General features: G+C 38.2%; 1 long non-coding RNA gene across 1 annotated transcript in view; it reads left to right on the top strand.

Moving 5' to 3' along the window:
• The window catches only part of LOC130680705 (uncharacterized), a 28,442-nt gene extending 13,591 nt beyond the window's left edge, over positions 1–14,851 (top strand). The window contains exon 3 of the long non-coding RNA XR_008993765.1: positions 14,775–14,851. This is a non-coding gene — a long non-coding RNA (uncharacterized LOC130680705). The remainder of the gene's footprint in view (positions 1–14,774) is intronic.
• Positions 14,852–16,567: the final 1,716 nt, after the last annotated feature.

Here is a 16,567-nt window from a genome sequence, read left to right as displayed (position 1 = left end):
CAACAACAGGTCCTAATCTCAGTTGTTTGGGAAGGCAAAGTGGCACAAAGCAAACTTCTGGGTGTCGGGAAATCTGGATCACCTCCCACCTGCTGGAGTAGTTATCATAGACAAGACATGAACATTCTGGCAAGGATGTGGAGAAGGGAACCCTGGTGCACTGCTGGTGGGAATGTAAAGTGGCTCAGTCACTATGGAAAACAGTATGGAGGTTCATCAAAAAATTAAAAATAGAACTACCATATTATCTAGCAATCCAGCTTTGGGTATATATATATCCAAAGGAAATGAAAAGAGGATTTTGAAAAGATATCACACAAAAGTTCATTGTAGCATTATTCACAAAAGCCAAAACATGGAAACACCTAAGTGTCCATTGATGCATGAATGAATGATGAAATTGTGGTGTGTGTGTGTGTGTGTGTGTGTGTATAGTCCAAAAATGGACTACTATTAATCCATTTAAAAATAGAAAACCTTGCCATTTGTGACAACATGGATGCACCTTGAGGGCATTATACTAAATGAAATAAGTCAGACAAAGAAAGACAAATGCTTATGACATAACTTATATGTGTAATCTAAAAATGTCAAAGTTATATAGAGAGTAGAATGTCAGTTGCCAAGGGCTTGGAGGTGTGGAAGGGGAATGGTTACATGTTGGCCAAGAGAACAAACTTTATGTATAATATGAATAAGTTCCACAGATCTGAGGCACAGTATTATGACTATAGTCAACAATGCTGTATTGTTTACTTGAAAGTTGCTTTGAGAATAGAATTGTAATGTTCTCACCATAACAACAACAAAACTGGTAATTATGTGAGGTGAAGGATGTGTTAACTAACCTCATTGTGGTAAACAGTACCCCTTTATCAAAACACTACACTGTACCTTAAACATACCCAATGTCATATGTCAGTTATATCTCAATGAAGCCAGAAAAAAATTCCTCATCATATATTTCTAGATGCTACATGAGCAAATCTCAGGCTTCCTCTCTGAACTTCTCAAAAAAACTATCTTATTTATTGAATTCCAGCTTCCATAACTTCTTTGTTCTGCAAACATGCCCAGCTAGTTTATTCTTTGGAAACTGGCATCTCTGACTGCCATAGATGCTCTTTCCCTAGAACTTTGTGTGGGAGATTCCTTCAAGTCAAAGCTCAGATAGCTTCTCAAAGGATCTTTCCTTGCCATCTAGTCCCAATTAGCCTCCCCTATATCTACCCAATCATTCTTTTTTTGTGTTAGCATTTGCTACAATCTGTAATTAATAAGGCATTTATTTGCTTGGTTTTTGTTTCTTTCTCCTTAAAATGTGGTCCCTTATAGGTAGAAATTCTATTGCTGTTATTCCTTTCTATATTCACCCTGGTTAAAACAGTCTTTAAGTATAATAAATGTTTGTTAAATGAATTGAATGAGTAAATGTCTCATTCCCATTCAGCTATGAGTTACTGCAGTACAAGACTCACTTGATTTCTCTACAATATTTAGTATACAGAAGATATTTTGTATTGAACAAATCAGTCCTTTTGAAAACCTGATATTTTGCTTGATCAATACATTAATACCTGTCATTATTGACTGCTGTGCAAGACCATGCCAATGAATTAAGTGGGGGGAAAAAGGATGATTGGGTAGATATAGGGGAGGCTAATTGAGACTAGATGGCAAGGAAAGTTCCTTTGAACTTAAGCTGTGGAAGTCTTGCTATGGATTGGTTCTGTTTAGCCTTGTTGATTGATCTATGATAAATAAGTGTGACCCCAGATGTAATTTTGGGACAGATATTTCAAAGCCCTCTGTTTCTGCTTCTTGCATTCTAATTCTTTGGCCTTTTCTGTCTCTCTCATTTCCTTTTACGGTTATTCATAAAGTGGGGTATTGGGCACCCATGCATAGCTAGCCAGGAGCTGATATCACAGGCATATTCTTCATGATTGACCAGTTATATTTATTTCCTCTACACAAAAGCAACTTCAGTGCCATTCGCAGTCTCTTTGGGGTCTTCAAGTGATCAAAGCTTTCTTCCTAGAACTAGGAAGCTTTTATTTAAATAAAATCAACAGGAAGTGACAGTAAAGGGACTCACATTTTCCAGGTGGCACATGATCCTCATGCTCCTCAGGAGAGTACTAGCGGTTGGATCACAGTATGCAAGAAAAGAGATACCCCAAGGAGCAAGGAAACATGAATGAGAGTTGACAGTTTATACACCCTAGCAGATAGCTACAAATGTTACTTGTCATTAAAAGCAGTTTAAAAGTCAGTTTCTCCTTCATCGGAGACAGAATGTTCTAGTACGTTTCTGTGAGTCAACTACTGTTTGAAGTATTCATCTATAGAGAAGAGTATGTTTTTTTTTTGTTTTGTTATAAAAATGCTAACTGTAGACATTCATCTTCATCGAGTCTAGTGTAATTCCTCAAAAAACTTGGGTCTGGCCCATGTGGCCTTACTATTGTTCTTTCCCCCCATCACTCCCTCAAGAAGTGTTCACAAGGGTTTTCTTGCCTTTACTGAACTCACTATACATATTCATTCTCTCCATTCAAATGATACTGATCTGTGAAATCCTTCTTGGCTCTTGTTAAGGATCCTTAATCATGTGATATTACAGTAATCTGTTTAGACATTCATCCTTCCCAGTAGACCCTGGAACCATAACTCCATTGCATCTGCAGAACCCAGAATTGTAGCTAAGTTTATTTACTGAAGGTACTTTAACTACTTTCATGTGTCTGCTGAGTTTCATGTCCCATAAGTTGGTCATTGTTCCATAATGTCAAGAGATAATTTACCCTCACAAACCAAATACTAAATATATAAGGACCAGAAGTTGAATGTTTCTTCATTGATTAGACTGCATCCTCTTAAGAGTAGGAAATTATATCTGAATTTTGGCACCTTTCTGCAGAAAGGCCTGATGCCAAAAAGGCACTCAGTAAATATTGGTTGTAATATGGATAGAAATACATTAAAATAGAGTCAGTACAAAATTGAGCTGGTACATTTGACTTCTGAAAGTGAAAGTTCATACTGTATTTGTAAAGGAGAAAATGATAGAATTAGTTCTGATTTAGATTTTCCCCAGACAAAAATTTGCTGAGCTATGTTGATGCTACAAGTAGAAGGGGGAAAAATGTGTTCTAAGATGAACTGAATCGACTAAGTTTAAAATTTCCTATATACACATAAGCTGTTCTCAGGAATAATGTTTAATTCTGTAAGAGATTGACTATTTACTGAATCTCAGTGCACTATTTTTCCTCTACTGTAAAATTCCTGCAGCAGAAACAGCTAGATTGGTTTTAGACTTTTTTTTTTGATGTGTTGCTATTATTAGCCCTTTAGTACTCAACTTAGCATCAGGGAAACCAGGACTGGAAGTAATAAATCGAGGTTCATTTTACAAGCAAGACTCGGTCTCAGAGAAGTAGTACATCCCCTCAGGATTCCTAGAGGAGACTCCTTTAAATTTAAGGAAATTGTAATCATATTTCTGTTCCTCATTTAAAGTTTTATTTTTAAGCCCTTGCTGAGAAGGCTTCAAAACTTCAAATTTACTTGGATGTCTTAGCCATAAACTTCAATAATTTAAGAATAAATGTAGAGGATGGAGCCAACATGGCAGCGTGAGTAGGACAGTGGGAATCTCCTCCCAAAAACATATATACTTTTGAAAATACAACAAACACAACTAGTCCTAAAAGAGCGACCAGAAGACGCAGGACAGTGGCCAGACTGTAGCTACACCAGCGAGAACCCAGCGACTGGTGAAAGGGGTAAGATACAAGTCCCGGCCCGGCGGGACCCGAGCGCCCCTCCCCCCAGCTCCCGGTGGGAGAAGAATAGGCAGAGCGGGACGGAGACGGAGCCCAGGACTGCTGAACACCCAGCCCCAGCCATCCGGGCCAGAGCGCAGACACAGTGCGTGGGCGGGGGGCCCTGGATACTGGGGAAACAGGGAGTAAGACCTCTGAGCGGGTGCCGAAGCTGATGCCCTTGTGACAAAGAAAAGCGGGGTCTTTTTGAAAGTCTTAAAGGGACAGGGACTTAACAGCTTGATGGAAACAACACAGGTCATAGTCCAGCAGCTGGAAATTACAGGGAAAACCGGGCGCACTAACCCCTGGGCAACAGCTCTGAGACCCCTCACGGAGGTAAACAGCCAAACAGCCCCCCCGCCGCCCCCCGTCCATTACCCCTCCGGGCGCTGCGAAAGCAGAGAAGCAGCCTGAGACAAACTCCGCCCACAGAAAGGGAAATGCCTCCCTTCCGGCCAGGCAAGACACAAAGACCCACTCTACACGCAATTACCCAACACAAGCCACTAGGGGTCGCAGTTGTCCCAGTAAAGAAAGGCCAGTAGCAAGTGAAAATTTTGGCCCTTCCAGCCAACAGTCAATAGCACCTGTCAACATGAAAAGGCAAAAAAATATGATCCAGACAAGACTAACCCAGACAGCCTTGGCATCTGCTACATTTTCCCCTGAGAAGGAATCTGGGGAGATAGATTTAGCCAGTCTTCCTGAAAAAGAATTCAAAACAAAAGTCATAACCATGCTGATGGACTTGCAGAGAAATATGCAAGAACTAAGGAAGGAGAATTCAGAAATAAAACAAGCTCTGGAAGGACTTCAAAACAGAATGGATGAGATGCAAGAGACCATTAATGGGCTAGAAAACAGAGAACAGGAATGCAGAGAAGCTGACATAGAGAGAGATAAAAGTATCTCCAGGAATGAAAGAATTTTAAGAGAGCTGAGTGACCAATCGAAACGGAACAATATACGAATTATAGGTATACCAGAAGAAGTAGAGAGAGAAAAAGGGATAGAAAATGTCTTTGAAGAAATAATTGCTGAAAATTTCCCCAAACTAGGGGAAGAAATGGCCTCTCAGACCACAGATGTACACAGAACTCCCATGACAAGGGATCCAAGGAGGGCAACACCAAGACACATAATAATTAAAATGGCAAAGATCAAAGACAAGGACAAAGTATTAAAGGCAGCCAGAGAGAAAAAAAAGGTTACCTACAAAGGAAAACCCATCAGGCTATCATCAGACTTCTCAACAGAAACCCTACAGGCCAGAAGAGAATGGCATGATATACTTAAGGCAATGAAACAGAAGGGCCTTGAACCAAGAATACCGTGTCCAGCACAAATATCATTTAAACAATTCCCAGACAAGCAAAAGCTGAGGGAATTTGCCTCCCACAAACCACCTCTACAGGGCACCCTACAGGGACTGCTCTAGATGGGAGCACTCCTAAAAAGAGCACATAACAAAACACCCAACATATGAAGAAGGGAGGAGGAGGAATAAGAAGGGAGAGAAATAAAGAATCATGAGACAGCGTTTATAATAGCTCAACAAGCAAGTTAAGTAAGACAGTAAGATACTAAAGAAGCTAACCCTAAACCTTTGGTAACCACGAATCTAAAGCCTGCAATGGCAATAAATTCATAACTTTCAATAATCACCCTAAATGTAAATGGACTGAATGCACCAATCAAAAGACACAGAGTAATAGAATGGATAAAAAAGCAAGATCCATCCATATGCTGCTTACAAGAGACTCACCTCAAACCCAAAGACACACACAGACTTAAAGTCAAGGGATGGAAAAAGATATTTCAAGCAAACAACAGAGAGAAGAAAGCAGGTGTTGTAATTCTGGTATAAGAAAAAACAGACTTCAAAATAAAGAAAGTAACAAAAGACAAAGAAGGACATTACATAATGATAAAGGGCTCAGTCCATCAAGAGGGTATAACCATTATAAATATATATGCACCCAATACAGGAGCACCAACATATCTGAAACAAATACTAACAGAACTAAAGGAGGAAATAGAATGCAATGCATTCATTCTGGGAGATTTCAACACACCACTCACTCCGAAGGACAGATCCACCAGACAGAAAATAAGTAAGGACACAGAGGCACTGAGCAACACACTAGAACAGATGGACCTAATAGACATCTACAGAACTCTACATCCAAAAGCAACAGGATACACATTCTTCTCAAGTGCACATGGAACATTCTCCACAAGAGACCACATACTAGGCCACAAAAAGAGCCTCAGTAAATTCCAAAAGATTGAAATCCTACCAACCAACTTTTCAGACCACAAAGGCATAAAACTAGAAATAAACTATACAAAGAAAGCAAAGAGGCTCACAAACACATGGAGGCTTAACAAAACGCTCCTAAATAATCAATGGATCAATGACCAAATCAAAATGGAGATCCAGCAATATATGGAAACAAATGACAACAACAACACTAAGCCCCAACTACTGTGGAACACAGCAAAAGCAGTCTTAAGAGGAAGGTATATAGCAATCCAAGCATATTTAAAAAAGGAAGAACAAGCCCAAATGAATGGACTAATGTCACAATTATCGAAATTGGAAAAAGAAGAACAAATGAGGCCTAAGGTCAGCAGAAGGAGGGACATAATAAAGATCAGAGAAGAAATAAATAAAATTGAAAAGAATAAAACAATAGCAAAAATCAATGAAACCAAGAGCTGGTTCTTTGAGAAAATAAAGAAAATAGATAAGCCTCTAGCCAGACTTATTAAGAGGAAAAGAGAGTCAATACAAATCAACAGTATCAGAAATGAGAAAGGAAAAATCACGACAGACCCCGCAGAAATACAAACAATTATTAGAGAACACTATGAAAACCTATATGCTAACAAGCTGGGAAACCTAGGAGAAATGGACAACTTCCTAGAAAAATACAACCTTCCAAGAATGACCCAAAAAGAAACAGAAAATCTAAACAGACCAATTACCAGCAAAGAAATTGAAGCAGTAATCAAAAAACTACCAAAGAAAAAAAAACCCCAGGCCAGATGGATTTACCTCGGAATTTTATCAGACATACAGGGAAGACATAATACCCATTCTCCTTAAAGTTTTCCAAAAAATAGAAGAGGAGGGGATACTCCCAAACTCATTCTTTGAAGCTGACATCACCCTAATACCAAAACCAGGCAAAGACACCACCAAAAAAGAAAACTACAGACCAATATCCCTGACGAACGTAGATGCAAAAATACTCAACAAAATTCTAGCAAACCGAATTCAAAAATACATCAAAAGGATCATACACCATGACCAAGTGGGATTCATCCCAGGGATGCAAGGATGGTACAACATTCAAAAGTCCATCAGCATCATCCACCACATCAACAAAAAGAAAGACAAAAACCACATGATCATCTCCATAGATGCTGAAAAAGCATTTGACAAAGTTCAACATCCATTCATGATAAAAACTCTCAGCAAAATGGGAATAGAGGGCAAGTACCTCAACATAATAAAGGCCATCTATAATAAACCCACAGCCAACATTATATTGAACAGGGAGAAGCTGAAAGCATTTCCTCTGAGATCGGGAACTACACAGGGATGTCCACTCTCCCCACTGCTATTTAACATAGTACTGGAGTCCTAGCCATGGCAATCAGACAAAACAAAGAAATACAAGGAATCCAGATTGGTAAAGAAGAAGTTAAACAAACTGTCACTATTTGCAGATGACATGATATTGTACATAAAAAACCCTAAAGACTCCACCCCAAAACTACTAGAACTGATATTGTAATACAGCAAAGTTGCAGGATACAAAATCAACACACAGAAATCTGTGGCTTTCCTATACATTAGCAATGAACCAACAGAAAGAGAAAACAGGAAAACAACTCCATTCACAACTGCATCAAAAAAAATAAAATACCTAGGAATAAACCTAACCAAAGAAGTGAAAGACTTATACTCTGAAAACTACAAGTCACTCTTAAGAGAAATTAAAGGGGACACTAACAGATGGAAACTCATCCCATGCTCGTGGCTACGAAGAATTAATATCGTCAAAATGGCCATCCTGCCAAAGCAATATACAGATTTGATGCAATCCCTATGAAACTACCAGCAACATTCTTCAATGAACTGGAACAAATATTTCAAAAATACATATGGAAGCACCAAAGACCCCGAATAGCCAAAGCAATCCTGAGAAAGAAGAATAAAGTAGGGGGGATCTCACTCCCCAACTTCAAACTCTACTATAAAGCCATAGTAATCAAGACAGACCCAGACCACAGACCAATGGAACAGACTAGAGAATCCAGACATTAACCCAGACATATATGGTCAATTAATATTTGATAAAGGAGCCATGGACATACAATGGCGAAATGACAGTCTCTTCAACAGATGGTGCTGGCAAAACTGGACAGCTACATGTAGGAGAATGAAACTGGACCATTGTCTAACCCCATATACAAAAGTAAACTCAAAATGGATCAAAGACCTGAATGTAAGTCACGAAACCATTAAATTCTTGGAAAAAAACATAGGCAAAAACCTCTTAGACATAAACATGAGTGACCTCTTCTTGAACATATCTCCCCGGGCAAGGAAAACAACAGCAAAAATGCACAAGTGGGACTATATTAAGCTGAAAAGTTTCTGTACAGCAAAAGACACCATCAATAGAACAAAAAGGAACCCTACAGTATGGGAGAATATATTTGAAAATGACACATCTGATAAAGGCTTAACATCCAGAATATATAAAGAGCTCACAAACCTCAACAAACAAAAAACAAACAACCCAATTAAAAAATGGGCAGAGGAACTGAAAAGACAGTTCTCCAAAAAAGAAATACAGATGGCCAACAGACACATGAAAAGATGTTCCACATCGCTAATTATCAGAGAAATGCAAATTAAAACTACAATGAGGTATCACCTCACACCAGTAAGGATGGCTGCCATCCAAAAGACAAACAACAACAAATGTTGGCGAGGCTGTGGAGAAAGGGGAACCCTCCTACACTGCTGGTGGGAACGTAAATTAGTTCAACCATTGTGGAAAGCAGTATGGAAGTACATCAAAATGCTCAAAACAGACTTACCATTTGACCCAGGAATTGCACTCCTAGGAATTTAACCTAAGAATGCAGCAATCAAGTATGAGAAAGACCAATGCATCCCTATGTTTATCGCAGCACTATTTACAATAGCCAAGAATTGGAAGCAACCTAAATGTCCATCGATAAATAAATGGATAAAGAAGATGTGGTACATATACACAATGGAATACTACTCAGCCTTAAGAAAAGGGCAAATCCTACCATTTGCAGCAACATGGATGGGGCTGGAGGGTATTATGCTCAGTGAAACAAGCCAAGCAGAGAAAGAGAAATACCAAATGATTTCGCTTATCTGTGGAGTATAAGAACAAAGGAAAAACTGAAGGAACAAAACAGCAGCAGAATCACAGAACTCAAGAATGGACTAACAGGTAACAAAGGGAAAGGGACTGGGGAGGATGGGTGGGTAGGGAGGGATAAGGGGAGAGGAGAAAAAGGGGAGTATTAAGATTAGCATCCATGGGGGGGTGGGAGAAAGAGGAGGGCTGTACAACACAGAGAAGACAAGTAGTGATTCTACTACATTTTGCTACGCTGATGGACAGTGACTGTAAAGGAGTATATAGGGGGGACCTGGTATAGGGGAGAACCTAGTAAACAAAGTATTGGTCATGTAAGGGTAGATTAATGATAAAAAAAAAAAAAGCAGTTCCTGTGTGGTGACCTCCAATGAGTTCTACACAAGGGTATAAAGGGCATATAAAAGTGTAGGCAAAGGGTCTGTTTGTGTTTATACAGAGGATCAAAGCCTAAATTGGCTACCCCGAAAATGAACTAAGATACGATATGAAAAAGAACTTCCAACATCAGCACTCTTGGGAAGACTCATGCCAGAAGATGATCAGCAAAAGAAACCCCAACAAAGATCCACGCACTGCTACAGCTGTAGATGCACTCATCCTACCAGCTCCTGGACTTGCCATGGGAATGAGGAAGGAGATATTTAAGCTGGCCTGTGCATACAGTAAAACAACAAATTTGACTGGATCTATACTGTTGGAACTCAACCAAGAATTAGGAGAAGTACAAATTGTAGTGCTCCAAAATCTTACAACCACAGACAATTTACTGTTAAAAGAACATATGGGATGTGAACAGTCCCCAGGAATGGGTTGTTTTAATTAATTTATCTGAATTCTCTCAGACTGTTCAAGTTCAGTTGGACAGTATCCACCATATCATAGATAAGTTTTCACAAATGCCTAAGGTGCCTAACTGGTTTTCTTGGTTTCACTGGAGATGGCTGGTAATTACAGGTATGCTTTGGTTATGTAACTATACTCCTATTATGTTAATGTGTGCGCACAATTTAATTAGTAGTTTAAAACCTATCCATGCTGAAGTTACTCTACAAGAAGATATGTCAAAGAAATAATCAATCTTCCCATGTTTTCTTCCGCCTGCTACTTCTATAGCTTTTCTTCTTCCTACCTAATTACAACCCTTAAATAGAATTCGTGCCACATGTCGAATTTACCGAGTATCATAATTCTTCCAAGTGGTAAAGACACCTCAAGACAAATGCTGGGCATAGAAGCCACAGGGCATAAATATGCAAAAAAGTAAAAAGCTAACCTTTTCAAACAATAAGGCTTCTCTCTCACTTACCAACTTTACATTTCCCTGTATGGCCCCGGAAGATGACTGGTTAGCCAGAGACGGGTAAGATTCCTCAAGGGAGGAACAACCTAAGACAGGCACAGTCTCAGGGGGGCCATCAGCTGAGAAAATGGGGATCAGCAGAGGTGAGGCTTAGAACCTCACCCCCCCTGTTCTGAGAGGAATCTTCTGCATACGTGGATGTTTTATTGCCCTTGTCTAGCTTGGATTAACACATAGTCTACAGGCACACACCTGATCATCTACATTTGCTCTCTCAAAACACTAAACTATGTTTTCTACCTTTTTCTCATATCTACCTACCACTTCAGCATTTTATTAAAAATAATAATAATAAAGAGAGAAATGTGGTATCCACATATAAATCAAGTATAAAAATCAAATGAATATTCATATTTGAACTGACTGTTTATAGTTCATAATGCATGAACAAAACCAAAAGCTTCTGTGATGACTGCCCTTGTAATGTTCACCATGTAACTCATTCACTATGTAAGAATTTGTACTCCATGGAAGAACTTGTTAATTATGCATCAGAAGATGGGAGATCGACGAAAATTAGGCTTGGGGTGGATTAATGATTGTGCATTGAGCATTGACCCCCCTATACAGAATTTTATTGTTGTTAACAACCATTTGATCAATAAATATGAGAGATGCCCTCACAAAATATATATATATATATATATATATATATATATATATAAACACACTTCCAATTGTAAAATAAATAAGTAACCGGGATGTAATGTATAGCATAAGGAATATAGTCAAAATATTGTAACAACTTGGTATGGTGATAGCTGGTACCTAGAATTATCATGTATATAAATATTGAATCACTGTGTTGTACACCTGAAACTAATGTAATACTGTGTGTCAACTACCCTTCAATAAAAAATAATTATCCAGGAAAAAAAAAAAAGAATAAATGTAGCTATTTCAGGAAGGAGGGAGAAGACAGAATCATTGACTGAGAGCATGTACCGACAGACAAATAGAAAAACTGCTGAGCCGGAAAAACTGTACTCATGGATGCCTTATTTGAAAATTAAGACTAGAAATGGGCAAGGAAATATACGCAAAGACATAAAATTATACCCTATACCCAGAATTTACTTCATTTTATATTTTAAAATAAGAATGAAGAAACATGTGCCAAAACACTCATAACTTTGCATTCACTCCTTTAAATTTCTAAATATAGAATTTTTGAAACTGCTAGAGAAAATAGCACAATGCTATTCTAGTACAGCTTCCTGAGCTCCAGAGGCAACAATTTCACACAACTTAATGAGAAGCAGACAACACTTCAATGTGGACCTTACCAGGCTGCATTTTATGTTTAATTTTACTGCATAGGTAGCCTATAGATGATACGTTGGAATCACCATACTAAGATGGAAAGAAGGTTAGCCTATTGGGTACTTTTTTCATTCTGGGTTTAGAAATTTTTTTCTGATGACTTTTTTAATTGAAGTTTAGTTGACATACAATATTACATTGGTTTCAAATACACAGCACAGTGGTTCAACAGTTACACACATCATTAAATCCTCACCCCAACTAATGCAGTTACTATTTGTCAACATAAAAAGATGTTACAGAACCATTGACTATATTATACATGCTATACTTCCATCCCTATGACCAACTTACATTATGACTGAGATTTTTGTGCCTCTTTATCCCTTTCATCCACCTCAAACCCTCCCCCATGGTAACCACCAGTCAATTCTCAGTGTCTATGTGTCTATTGCTGTTCTGTTCATTTTGTTTTGTTTTGTTATTAGATTCCACATACAAGTGAAATCATATGGTATTTAGAATTTTTTCAGTTAAAAAAATCTACTCAGGCTTCTCCTATTTTATCTTAGAGATTGTCATAGAATGACTGATGTTTTAATATTAAACATCACTGAAGCAGGGGTGTTGGATTAGCTGCACTATAGGAACCTACTCTTCAAACAAGCACCTTATTATTCTTTGGTTAACTTTCTAATTTAATATGATTTCCTGCCTGATTATAGAAATATTTTGTAGAAAAATGCTGGATTATTTGGGGAAAAGAAAATATATCAAGTCATTAGAGATTAAATTTCCATGAATCTTCAATCAGATATAATGAAATAATGAAATCAAAACTACTAACAACTTGACAAGTGAGAAGCAAGCAAAGGAATACAGTTTTGTTCTTATGGAACAAAAGATATTTCAAAGAAAGTCAGGCAACATATGAGATATATATGAATAAAACTACTATAAGACATATGGTGCTTTATGAGGTAACATTATATAATCTTTTTGAAAAGGAGTAAAGTTGACCTAAACAAAAGGAGAAGCATACTATGTTCATGGATGAGAAGATACAAGTAGAGATGTCAGTGCTCCAAAAATTAACTCAAAATTTGATCTAAATCTAATTTTAAAAAAATAGATGACTAACAGAAGTTGACAATTTAAGCCTAAAATTTATATGAAAAAGCCAAAGTCCAAAAACAAAAAATAAAAAGAGCAAAACATGGAAGGAAAACAAAATAAGTAACAAGACAAAGACTTAACAAGATTGTGATACTATTTGTTAAAGCAGTGTGATTTTTGGCCTAGTGACAAACAAAAACAAATAGACCAATAAAACAGTTACCATCTGGGAAGGAACTAATGACACTACAGAAGCTTAGTTCCTGTCAAGTCTGGCATTGAAGTGGAGAGAAGATTAATTACTTAGTGATAGTACTGTCTATACTAGTTATAGAGGTGGGGAAAATTAAATTGCAATTCCTGCTTTGTACACAGATTTTTTTTTGAATAAAGAGTTCCAAATGTGAAAGGCAAAACTATAAGAAAAAATATAAATTATATTTATGACATAAGAGTAGAGAAGGAGTCCTTAAACAAAATAGAGAATCAATAAATTTGACTATATTAAAATTTGACTTTAGACAATCTCTAAAAAAGTACCATAAAGAAAATAAAGACATGTCACATATGGGAAAAATTATTTATGCCATATTCAACCCAAATAGTATTCTTACCTAAAATAGTTAGCATCTCAAGAAGAATGAGACAAATCCAGTAGAAACATTGAGAACAGTGACTTAAACAGGCACTTTACAGGAAAGGAAACTCAAATGAACTGCCTGAGTTGTGCAAAAGTAAGTGAATCAAGCATTTAGTTTATAGTTGTTTTGATGTGTAGTGTCCCAAGGCTACATAGGGAAAAAAGAAAAAGTCACAAGGTACACAGAAAAACAGGCATAGAAGATAGTCACCAGAAACAAGACATCACAATAAGAGCCAAAAAATTACAGATATTGGAATTATCCAACTCAAAAATAAAATATTGAGTCTTTAAGACATTCACAAAGAGGCACAAAAAATACAAATAAATAGCACAGCCATATTATGATTTTTTAATACTTCTAGAAATTAAAAAAAAGTAAAACTGATACTGAAAGTGCAGAAAGGATGTGATCTGAGATGAAAGGTAGAACATGGAAGCAGAAATAAAAAGCAAAAGTACCACATATGGACATATATAAACAAATATTGACTGATCAAAATTATAATTACAGTGAAAATATTGTTCATAGGAGAAACAGTTTACATCAGAATAAAAGTCTGCAGGCTACGATGTGAGGATGATACACTAAAATATAAAAAGAATACATAACTTTTAAAACACTAAACATAAAATAAGAAATGTATGAAGTGATTCTAAAGGCAAGGAAAGAGAAAAGGGAACATTTTTAAAAAGGAAGACAAAGAATGGAGACAATGCCTAGGGGAGCCTGAACAGCATTGACGTTTGTGCAAAACAGAGCAGTGGTATGAACACACTGGGTGTTCTGTCAAAAATAGTCCAGGGCTCAAGTGGTGGAACTGAAGCAACTCTCTTGATCCCTCCCTCAAGTTGCTTTCATAATGATAAAGGACACCTGCAAACAAGATCAAATCAATTAGGGGAAACTTGTACATCTAGATAGTAGATGTTGAAATAGTGTTGGGGAGAGTGCCTGTATGTTCATTTTTATCATTAAAGAATGATACACAGGAATAACTATGGTTTGGAAATGAAGTGGGTGTTACTGACCCTTTAAGTCTGGAACCATTACATCTCCCACTGGCAAACTTGTAGATGGCATAAGTAACCGAAATATTTGTTTACCTTCTCTGGTTTAGCTGTGTGACCTGGGGCCACTGCTGCTAAGAAGCAACTTCAGAGGAACCCCCATCTTGGATTTGGAGCAAGTATAGTAGATCTCACTTCCCTGACAGCACAGAGGCCTAAAGCTACCTGAAGGAAAGAGGAGGGGTGAAGATTGATTCTTCAGTCTCCAACTCATTGTACTTCAGTGAAGTTTTCCTTTAGTTTCCAGTGTGAGTTGCAACAGTGTAGTTCACGGAGCCAAGAAATCCAGAAACTAGTTGAGGGACTCCTACACATGCGTAAATGAGAAAAAACTCACATCAAAATGGGAACGAGAGGCTGAGACACACCCCCAACACAAAGGCACACAATTGGGAAAGATTTCACAATCTCCAGCTTTTCCTTGAGGAGCTAAGGATTTGGACCCATTGTCTAGTACCTCAACTTTCAAGGCCCACCTGAGAGGCAGTCCCCAAAACATAGAGATGACAACTAGATGTAAGCTGGTTGGGTTTGTGTCCATGAAACCCACAAGGTTATAGCAAAGAAACTGTTCCAACTAGGCTTGCAAGGACTCCCCATGCCTAACCTTTAAGGGCTCAGTGCAGAAGCAGTCGACTGAAATGTCCAGCCTTTCTGTGAAAAAGGCTTATCTGCACATCTTAAAAGCTTTGGCCTCAGGGGCAGGCTTCTAATTTAACACACATACAGGAGCCTATTGAGATACTGTTCATATACTGGGAGGCCTACCGGTGTCACCTGCACACACTTCCTCTGCCTCCCTACAGCTCACAGGACCGTCCCGAGGAGCCTATGCACACATCTAGCATGCCAACTTTTATAGCTGTGACCATGGAATGCACCCCTTGATTTCCTGGCTTGGGAGACCAGTGAGTCATACATCAGCAGGTCTCACAGGACTATAATAAACAGAAAATATTCTTAACCAGTTGGCTTCCTTGAAATAGGCCTATTTGTGTATCTTAAAAACTTCAGCCCAAAGTTCAGACTCTTGAACACACATCGAGAAGCTGACTACAATGACCTCCGAAACCAAGCAAGCCAGTGGGCCATCTTTGGGTTCTCCCTCTGCCCCACCCCAGGTCACTGGTGCCTTTGTGCACATGTCTGGTGCCCCAACTTGTGGCTGTTACCAAGAAGACACAGCCCTTGATAGACTGGCTCTGATAGTAGGCAGGGCATGTGTTCACAGTTTCAATAGAATGTAGCAAACAAATAATAGGCTTTAATGGGCTGTCCCCACAGGGCTCAGAGCAAAGGGGACAGACAAATGGCCATGTTCAAGTCTTTTTTTGAAAGGGGTATATTCACATACTTTAAAAGCTGCTGCCTGAGGGTCTGGCTTCCACTCAGCCTGAATCTGTTCACTGAGATCCTCCCGTTTGGGACCCTGTCAGGTCTGGGTACATCTTCAACTACTGAGAACTATTAAAAATAGTAGGCTCCTTGGACAATCATAGAGGTTTGAGAGAAAACCAAGAGGTACAGCACAGTTGAGCAATAAGGTTTATCTCCTCCACAAGACCACTCTTTCAAGACTAGAAGAGGAGCTATTTTATCTAATGTACAACACAGAGTCAAGAAAAATGAACAAACAGGAATATATTCCAAACAAAAAACGTAAAACCCCAGAAAAGGGCTCTAGGAAATGGAGACAAGTAATTTAGCTGATGAAGAGTTCAAAATAATGGCTATAAAGATGCTTGTTAAGGTCAGGATAACAATGCATGAACAAAGTGAGAATTTCAGTGCAATAGAAAATATAAGTACCAAACAGAAATACAGCTGAAGAAAGCAATACCTG

This window comes from Manis pentadactyla, chromosome 14 (genome assembly GCF_030020395.1).
Source record: "Manis pentadactyla isolate mManPen7 chromosome 14, mManPen7.hap1, whole genome shotgun sequence".
Taxonomy (NCBI): domain Eukaryota; kingdom Metazoa; phylum Chordata; class Mammalia; order Pholidota; family Manidae; genus Manis; species Manis pentadactyla.
This window is presented reverse-complemented; position numbering and strand designations above follow the sequence as displayed.